General features: G+C 59.8%; 2 non-coding genes and 1 pseudogene across 2 annotated transcripts in view; all 3 read right to left on the bottom strand.

Moving 5' to 3' along the window:
- LOC145274813 (large subunit ribosomal RNA) overlaps positions 1-3,198 on the bottom strand; it is a 5,720-nt gene extending 2,522 nt beyond the window's left edge. The window contains exon 1 of the ribosomal RNA XR_013866953.1: positions 1-3,198. This exon is cut by the window's left edge and continues 2,522 nt beyond it. This is a non-coding gene — a ribosomal RNA (large subunit ribosomal RNA).
- A 592-nt stretch (positions 3,199-3,790) lies between these two features.
- LOC145274817 (5.8S ribosomal RNA) lies at positions 3,791-3,948 on the bottom strand. The gene has a single exon (XR_013866955.1). It is a non-coding gene; the product is annotated as a 5.8S ribosomal RNA (ribosomal RNA).
- Positions 3,949-4,348: 400 nt separating this feature from the next.
- LOC145274819 (small subunit ribosomal RNA) lies at positions 4,349-6,720 on the bottom strand (annotated as a pseudogene).
- Between the last annotated feature and the right edge of the window lie 2,398 nt (positions 6,721-9,118).

Genomic DNA, 9,118 nt, shown 5'->3' with positions numbered 1-9,118 from the left:
GGAGACCTGCTGCGGATGGTGGGTACGGACCGACTCGAGAGCTGCGAAAACCGGACCCGGATTTTCCAGGGCCGCCGAAAGCGCACCGGACGCCGCCCGAGCCGCGGCGCTCTACAGGTACCTTTTCCGTATCTCCGGACGAGCCGATTCCACGGACATGGTCCTTTACGAAGAAGAGAGAACTCTTCCCGGGGCTCCCGGCGACGTCTCCGGGCTCGCTTGCGTCACCGCGGTTTCGCCCGGGAAGCGACGGGCGCCGCCGACATCGCTGCCGACAGCGTCGCCACCCCCGGGCCCTCTCCGAGTCCGGGTTCGGGAATATTAACCCGATTCCCTTTCGACGGGAGGCCGGCCGCTTTTTTTTTGTTTGGGCTTTTGATTCGATTCGATTCGATTCGCTTTCCTTTCACCTTTCATAACGGATCCGGCGCCTTTCGGGAAGACTTTCGCCCGCGTCTTAGGACCGACTGACCCGTGCTCGACCGCCGTTGGCACGGAACCCTTCTCCACTTCGGTCTTCGAAGGTCTCGTTCGAATATTTGCTACTACCACCGAGATCTGCACCCGCGGTCGGCTCCACCCGGGCTCGCGCCCTAGGCTTCCGTGCTCGCCGCGGCGCCCTCCTACTCGTCGCGGCATCGTTTCGGCGCGAAAGTTCATCGCTCCTCGCCGCGACGGTCCGGCATCGGTCCGTCGCTCCAGCGCCATCCATTTTCGGGGCCGGTCGATTCGGCAGGTGAGTTGTTACACACTCCTTAGCGGATTCCGACTTCCGTGGCCACCGTCCTGCTGTCTATATCGACCGACACCCTTTCGGGGATCTCATGGGCGTCGCGTTAGGCACCTTAGCCGGACGTTTGGTTCATCCCACAGCGCCAGTTCTGCTTACCAAAAGTGGCCCACTTGGCACTCGCATTCGAGGTGACCAACCGCCCAGCGAAGCGTGCTGGCGGCGGCGGCCGGATGGGTCGGCTCCGTCGTTCGGGAGAGTCGGCCCGTTCCACCCGTTCCGAGTTCGAGAGTAGGTCGAGGCCGTGAACGGCCCCGGGGCCTCCAATCGTTCGCTTTACCGGATGGAATTGCGACGATCGAGCGCCAGCTATCCTGAGGGAAACTTCGGAGGGAACCAGCTACTAGACGGCTCGATTGGTCTTTCGCCCCTACACCCGGTTCCGACGATCGATTTGCACGTCAGAGGCGCTTCGGACTTCCACCAGAGTTTCCTCTGGCTTCATCCCGACCGGGCGTGGATCGCCATCTTTCGGGTCCCTGGTCGCTCGCTACGCCAGAGTCGGCCGAGTCGTACTCGGAAAAAGGGGAAACCGACCCGGGGGTGATGCGCCCGCGCGCAGCGCCTAAACTCGACGACAAAATAGGACTAGTTCAAGCCGCGGGATCTCACCGATGGGCGGAAGGAGGATATGGAAGCTGGCGCCCGGCAATTCCCCTTTTTGGATGATGCGCCCGGTCCCCTCTCGGGGAGGAGGGAAAACAACCGCACGTCAGCCACGAGCCTTCCCTCTCCTATCTCTCTCGGGAAGAGAGAAAAAAGGAAAAGTTGCGGGCACCGCAGCAGCGACGGCGGAAGGCCGAAAACGCCGCGCCGGCGGGATCGGGCACGGCTCGGAGGCGGGTGAGGCGAGGAGAAGACGACGGCACGAGACCGACGACACCCCCGACGACCCCCGGACGACTTTGCCACGACACCTCTCCCGATCGACGCCCTCCTACACGCTCTCTCGCTTTCGCTTCGCCTTCGGGGTTAGTCAGAGGTGGCCCCTACGACTCGCGAACGGCCAGGACTCCTCGGTCCGTGTTTCAAGACGGGTCGGGTGGGTTGCCGATGCACGTCGCTGACCCGGGGTGGCGGGCGGCTCGAGTAAAAAAGCGTCGCCGAGCGACCTCTCCGGAAACGGAAACGGGCGCGGGCGGGGTTGCCCCCGACAAGAACCCGAAACGTCGGCGAGGTGCGTGACGGCGAGGCCGCGCCAGTCCTATCCCGCCTCTCATCGCGCACGCGCCCGAGACGGTGGGGCGCCTAAGGAGCGACACACAGAGTGCGTCGCCCGCACGCGACTTCCGGCGGGATCAAAACGGACCGGCTCGCCACGTGTAACGGATCGTGTCAGATTTCCTCCGTTCCCGGCAGAAAGGGGCAGTTACGTTCGCGGGCCCGACGGCCGGTGGCCCCCGACTTCACAAGGTGGGAAGACGGGGGTTTTCAGGGTGATGAAACGCCTGCCGCCTACGGAAAAAAACCCGCGTGTTCGACCTGCACGCCGGGAACGGGTCGCGACGACGGACCGGAGGGGAAGTGCGTCCGGTGCCGGCCGCGCGGAGGTCGCGCCGAAGCGCCCGCGCCATGATTACGCCGAGCGATGATGAAGGGGACGGGTGCAGCGGAGTCGCGCGCGGAGGGAGCAGGAGGAAAGAAGAAGCGGCGGCGACGGATGCGGCGGGTTAGGGCCCGGCGGCAGCAGCGATCGAGAGGACGAGTCCCCTCCGTCGCAGCCAACCGACGCAGCCACCTACCGACGCCGCGGTCGTCACCACGTTTCCCTTCCCGCTATCCACGCGGCCCGTCTCCTTCGTCGGCGACGCGGGCACAAAAGCTGGAACCGCGGGGAACGAGTCCCCCGCGGACACGACGAACGACGACCTGTGCCGCGACGGCCTCTCTTTCAAGAACACACATCGAGTTTGGGCTCGAGCCTAGGCAGCACCGGACTGAGTCCCCCGCGATCGCGGTGAGCGGTCCCACCCGTTTACCCCTGGGCGGTTTCACGTTCTCTTGAACTCTCTCTCCAAAGTTCTTTCAACTTTCCCTCACGGTACTTGTCGACTATCGGACTCGTCCCGGTATTTAGCCTTGGATGGAGCTTACCACCCGATTTGGGCTGCGTTCCCAAGCAACCCGACTCTCGGATCGAAGGCCGTCGCTCGCCGTCCGCACCGAATGGGCCTGGCACCCGCCGCGGGCGGCCCCGATCGAGGGAACTCCGAACTATGCGAGACGAAAACGAACGGCTGCCTTCGACCCATGCGCCACACGTCCCGAAGCCTTTAACTTGCGACGGGATTCGGCGTTGGGCTTCTCCCGGTTCACTCGCCGTTACTAAGGGAATCCCGGTTGGTTTCTTTTCCTCCGCTTAGCGATATGCTTAAGTTCAGCGGGTCGTCTCGTCCGAGCCGAGGGCGGCGGTTTTTAGTAGAGTGTGGTGTTTGGAGGAGAGGAATCTCGATCGGTACCCTCCGTGTGACGACGGCTGGCCGATATAGCGCCGTCCGACCGAAAATGAAGAAGCCAACAATTAAAAAAAAGCGTGGGTCCTCCCCATCCGACGTTGCGTTGCCTACGACGCGGCCACCTTTTTACGGTGCGACGGCCGTGCTCGTCGCGCTGCTCGAGGCGTCGCTGAGAGACACCTTCATGAGGCAGAGAGCGAGACGAGCAGGCGGCGCTTACGTCGGCAGTCGGTTAGGTCGGTACTTTTTTTTTGGTCTCCCTTCGGCTGCTTTCGGACAGACTCCTCCTGCTCCTCCTCCACAGTGTTTCTTCACGCGGTCGAAAAGGGAAAAGACTCCGCGGTCTGCCAGCGGGAGACGAAGGAGGAGGCCGGAGAGGGTTTTAAAAAAAAAAAAGACATTGAAAGGAGTCAATTCTTTTTTTATTTTTCTTCCCCCTCGTCACTCGCTCCTGCGACGTCCCGGTTACCACCGTGCCGAGGACCGGGCGGGCACGGGGACGGCAAGATGTCGTTTCGTTAACGGAGAAAGACATGTAACGTTCCGCCTCTCGACCGGACGTGGCCCCGAGACAAGGGATCTCGGGGCCGCAATGTGCGTTCGAGGTGTCGATGTTCACTGAGTCCTGCAATTCGCATCAGTTATCGCGGCTGGCCGCGCTCTTCATCGACGGACGAGCCGAGTGATCCCCCGTCCCAGGGTTCAGCACTTGGTTTTTTTATATTAGTTTTTGTTTATATAGATTTAGTAGTGTGCGAGGAGGTCTGTGCGAGGAGGCGTGACGGCATTGCAATGTCGCGAGTAGTTTGTTTTTTTAGCTAGCGGCGGTGGCACAGCGGCTGCAAAAAAACAAAAAAAAACGATAAAGCGGCGACAAGGCAAAGAAGAAGCGGCCATCACTTGCGGTGGGCGAAAAAACAAACAGGTGGTAAGACGCGGAAGCAAGCAAGAAGAGCTGGGGCTTTAAAAACCTCCGCGTCACCACAAATCTATCTCTCGCTCCGCCTTTTATAGGTTTGTTTGCGCGCATTCGAGGCGTTGACGCCGACAGACAGAGGAGGTAGGCCGGAAAACAACAAACCAGTCTCGAACGGGAAAACGGTAATGATCCTTCCGCAGGTTCACCTACGGAAACCTTGTTACGACTTTTACTTCCTCTAAACGATCGGGTTCGGTCGTCTTCTCCAGGCATCGAACGCCGAGGCGTAGATGCACGAGTGTCGTGACGGACACGTCGCGCACTGCCCGGCGGCGTCGTCGGCCAGATCCGAGGACCTCACCGGACCGTTCGATCGGTAGTAGCGACGGGCGGTGTGTACAAAGGGCAGGGACGTGATCGACGCGGGCTGTTGACCCGCGCCTACCGGGAATTCCTCGTTCACGGGGTTGGTTACAGGCCCCGATCCCTATCACGGGAGGTGGTTCAGAGGTTTCCCAACCCTCTCGGGCCGGGGCGAAGTCCCCGCTGATACCTCCAGTGTAGCGCGCGTGCGGCCCCGGACATCTAAGGGCATCACAGACCTGTTATCGCTCCGCCTCGTGTGGCTTTCTGCCACCCGTCCCTCTAAGAAGTGCGTGAGAAAACCGACCCGGACCCGAGCGCCACGGAGGACGCCGAGCCCGCCGTAAAAATCACTGACATCGGCGCACTAGTTAGCAGGCCGGAGTCTCGTTCGTTATCGGAATCAACCAGACGGATCGCTCCACCAACTAAGAACGGCCATGCACCACCACCCACCGAATCGAGAAAGAGCTATCGATCTGTCAATCCTACCGGTGTCCGGACCGGGTGAGTTTTCCCGTGTTGAGTCAAATTAAGCCGCAGGCTCCACTCCTGGTGGTGCCCTTCCGTCAATTCCTTTAAGTTTCAGCTTTGCAACCATACTCCCCCCGGAACCGAACTCTGGTTTCCCGCAGGCTACCCGCCGGGTCATGGAAGCGAACGCCGGCGGATCGCCGGTCGGCATCGTTTACGGTCTGGAACTACGACGGTATCTGATCGTCTTCGAACCTCCGACTTTCGCTCTTGATCGAGGAAAACGTGCTTGCCACACGCCATCGCTGCAGTTCGTCTTGCGACGATCCAAGAATTTCACCTCTAACGTCGCAATACGAGTGGCCCCGACCGCTCCCTTCGATCATTGCCTCGCCGTAGACGGAGACCGACAGACGTAGACGAGGCCCTCTTCCATCATTCCATGCTTATCGTATGCAAGCTTGAACAGCCCGCTCTGAGCACTCTAATTTTTTCAAAGTGAACGTACCGGCCGCCGCGGACACTCGGTTAAGAGCACCCTTGGAGGAGAAACCGCCGACCGCAACACGCGCGCAGACAAGACACGAAGCAGGGACTCGGAGCGGACCGGGGGGTTCAAAAAAAAGAGGAACGCGCGGAAAGGGAGAGGGAGAGAAGCGCGGGGGTCAGAGTGCGGGGATGCGAATGAACGCACCCAAACACACACACGTAGCACCCCCCCGTTAGACTACTCCCGGAACCGAACCGACGACCACTTGGTTTTTTTTTTCCCGGATCCCGATCACGACCTCCTCGTCCACCTCGCCGGCAGGACCGCGTGGCGGGTATGCTAGCGGTTGACACCGGCGGAAAGGGCCGGGAATGCGAACGGACGACCAAAGTCAACGACGGACGATGGCGCCGCCGCCCCGGGGCCGCTTGCGCGACCACGAACCCGAGTTCGGACTACGAGCTTTTTAACCGCAACAACTTTAATATACGCTACCGGAGCTGGAATTACCGCGGCTGCTGGCACCAGACTTGCCCTCCGGTTGGTCCTCGTTAACGGATTTGAAGTGTACTCATTCCGATCGCGGGGCCTCGACAGAGTCCCGCGTCGTTATTTTTCGTCACTACCTCCCCGTGCCGGGAGTGGGTAATTTGCGCGCCTGCTGCCTTCCTTGGATGTGGTAGCCGTTTCGCATGCTCCCTCTCCGGAATCGAACCCCGATTCCCCGTTACCCGTAGTAACCACGGTAGGCACTTAACCGACCGTCGACAGTTGATAGGGCGGACCCTCGAGAGACCCGTCGCCGGGCGTGAAAGCTCGTGCGATCGACCAGTGAGTTATCCAGAGTCACCAAAGCGGAGCGCGCCGCCCTATGAGCCCCGCCACCGAACGGACCCGCGAGCGGGAACGCCGACGACGGGAGGACGGAATGACGCGCATCGGTCTCAGTCTAATATGTAGCGCCGCGACCCGGAACGGCCGACGCGGGTGCCAGCGCGCGAGGCGTGGCGACGACGGCGCGCCGACCGATCGCGGCCTGTGTCACATGTATTAGCTCTAGAATTGCCACAGTTATCCATCGCCTCCGAGGAGGAATACGGTCCCGAGGATTAGGTCCGGTTCCTGAGCCATTCGCGGTTTCGCCCGTTCTAATGCGTGGCGTGAACTTACACTTGCATGGCTTAAGCTTTGAGACAAGCATATGACTACTGGCAGGATCAACCAGGTATCGTTGGAATTTGGGACTTTGTTTCGACAGAACGACAGACCGACCGACCGACCGACCGACATAAGACAGACAACTACAACGACGGGCACGTGTTTATTTATTTTTCGAGGGGGTTCGCCGTCAGAAGAAGCGCGCTGCCCGCGCTGATGGCCTCTTTTTGTTTCTCCCCTGACTTGGACCGAGACCGAGACTCAAAGAACGAAAGCGACCAACGTCGACAACAACAACGACAACGGCACCCTTGACAGCGATACATACGACAAACGACAAGCAGCACGACGGCAGTGCACACGGACATCGAGGGTCAAGGTGCAGACTGAACTCGCCGAGGTCGTCGTCATCGTGGTCGCCATCGATTCCGTCTCGTCGTCGTCGTCGTCAACGTCCACGTCACAGCCGGCCGAGAAGAGAGAACAGACGACAGCGTCGACAACAACAACATCGACAACGGCACCCTTGACAGCGATACATACGACAAACGACAAACAGCACGACGGCAGTGCACACGGACATCGGAGGTCAAGGTGCAGACTGGAATCGTCGAGGTCGTCGTCATCGTGGTCGCCATCGATGCCGTCTCGTCGTCGTCGTCGTCGTCTTCGTCGTCGTCGTCGTCATCAACGTACCAACCGACCGAGACGAGAGAGCAAGCAACAACGTCGACAACAACAACGACAACGGCACCCTTGACAGCGATACATACGACAAACGACAAACAGCACGACGGCAGTGCACACGGACATCGGAGGTCAAGGTGCAGACTGAACTCGTCGAGGTCGTCGTCATCGTGGTCGCCATCGATGCCGTCTCGTCGTCGTCGTCGTCTCCGTCGTCGTCGTCGTCGTCGCCAACGTCAACGTCAACATCACAGCCGTCATCGGGGAGGAGCTGGACCAGGGCAGCGGCGGCGTAAATTTTCCCGTCACCTTCGTCGTCGCCTTCGTCGACCGACCGACCGACCGGCGTCGTGTTCGTGCTCGGAAAACCGAGGAGAGACAACGTGCACATGGCGCGTTCTCGCAAGCGGCTCCTCGGTCCGATTTTTTTTGGGCGGCTTTTTCGAGCTTTTTTTTTTTTTTCTCACCCTTTCGTCCGTGCGACGGCGAACGTTAGGGAAAAAAAAAAAAAAAAAAAAACGACAACAACGCGGCGGACCGGGCGAACAACATCGTCGACACACACGACATTGACGACCGGTCCCCCTTTTCACAATCGCATCGAGATAAAAACGAACGAGTCCGATTCGAGCACCGAGTCGCGAGCGGGAGGACTGTCGGTGCAAGTATCGATCACTGACGTGAGCGCTTCGCCGGACAGAGGATGGCTCATCCGGCAGCCGTGCAAATCGACGGTATGGGAAGAACGAACAAGAAGAGCAACGACTTGATCGGCGGCTTGGGAACTGCGGACGGTGAAACGGGTTAATCGACTGCGACCACGACTGCTCGATCGATCTTCTTTGGCGCTAACAAAGGTGGAGGTGGCGCAAGAAGGGACTAGCGCTATCACCGTCCACGTATCAGAAGATGCGGCGGCAGACGTCGACGCTTATGCGTTGTCGGACGAGAAGTCGCTGCAGCACGTGTACCGCGAGCGGGACGTCCAAGGTTTTGCCAGACGGAAAGAAATCGGGTGTCAGCGAACGTTCACACGGCTGTGAGATCGGACGCTGACAGGAGTAGGAGGCGGCAGGCAGGCGGCGGTTACGGCGGCGGCGCCTGCTGCTGCTCATCCTCCTGTTTGCTGCGGCGACTTCCAGGACGGGAGAGCATCGAACAACGTACGTATGGTTACAAGGGGATCAGGATCTACATAGTGCATCCCCCGCGGCTATTTTTGTTTGTTTGTTCGCTCGTTCGTTAATTCGTTCGTTCGTTCGTTCGTTCGTTACAATGTACGTTTTTCCGTTCGACGGCGGCAGAGAGCGGCGGCGTTTCTCCCTAATCCGGAGGATTTATCGGTCGCACAGCGATGGGTCGTTCGGCCGATCATCGAAAGATTCGCAGGTAGTGGTTGAATGGCAGAACGGCAGCAACAACAGCGGCGGCTGAGAGCGGCGAACGCTGAGGCGGAAGCAGAAGCTGCAGCAAACGTATCGGCTAAACATGGTGGACATAGATATGGCTGACGACGCGGGTACCACGACGACTATGGAACCAGGAAAAGGAGCCGTTAGTTGTTCCAACATATCGTTCGACACGTCGAGCAGCCCTAGGTCCACGGAGAAGCACACACACGTACCACGTATTATAACCTAACGACGATGAGCGGGCGCACGGTTGGCAGGAACGAAGGCGGCGGATCAAAACAAGTTGGAGCGCGGCGACAGCGATAACGGTGACAGCCCTAGGCGGCGGAGATGCCACTTTCTGACGCCTTTGCGACAAGCCCGTAGAGA

This window comes from Euprymna scolopes, unplaced genomic scaffold (genome assembly GCF_053919585.1).
Source record: "Euprymna scolopes isolate OS-2025 unplaced genomic scaffold, ASM5391958v1 sca473, whole genome shotgun sequence".
NCBI classification, from domain to species: domain Eukaryota; kingdom Metazoa; phylum Mollusca; class Cephalopoda; order Sepiida; family Sepiolidae; genus Euprymna; species Euprymna scolopes.
This window is presented reverse-complemented; position numbering and strand designations above follow the sequence as displayed.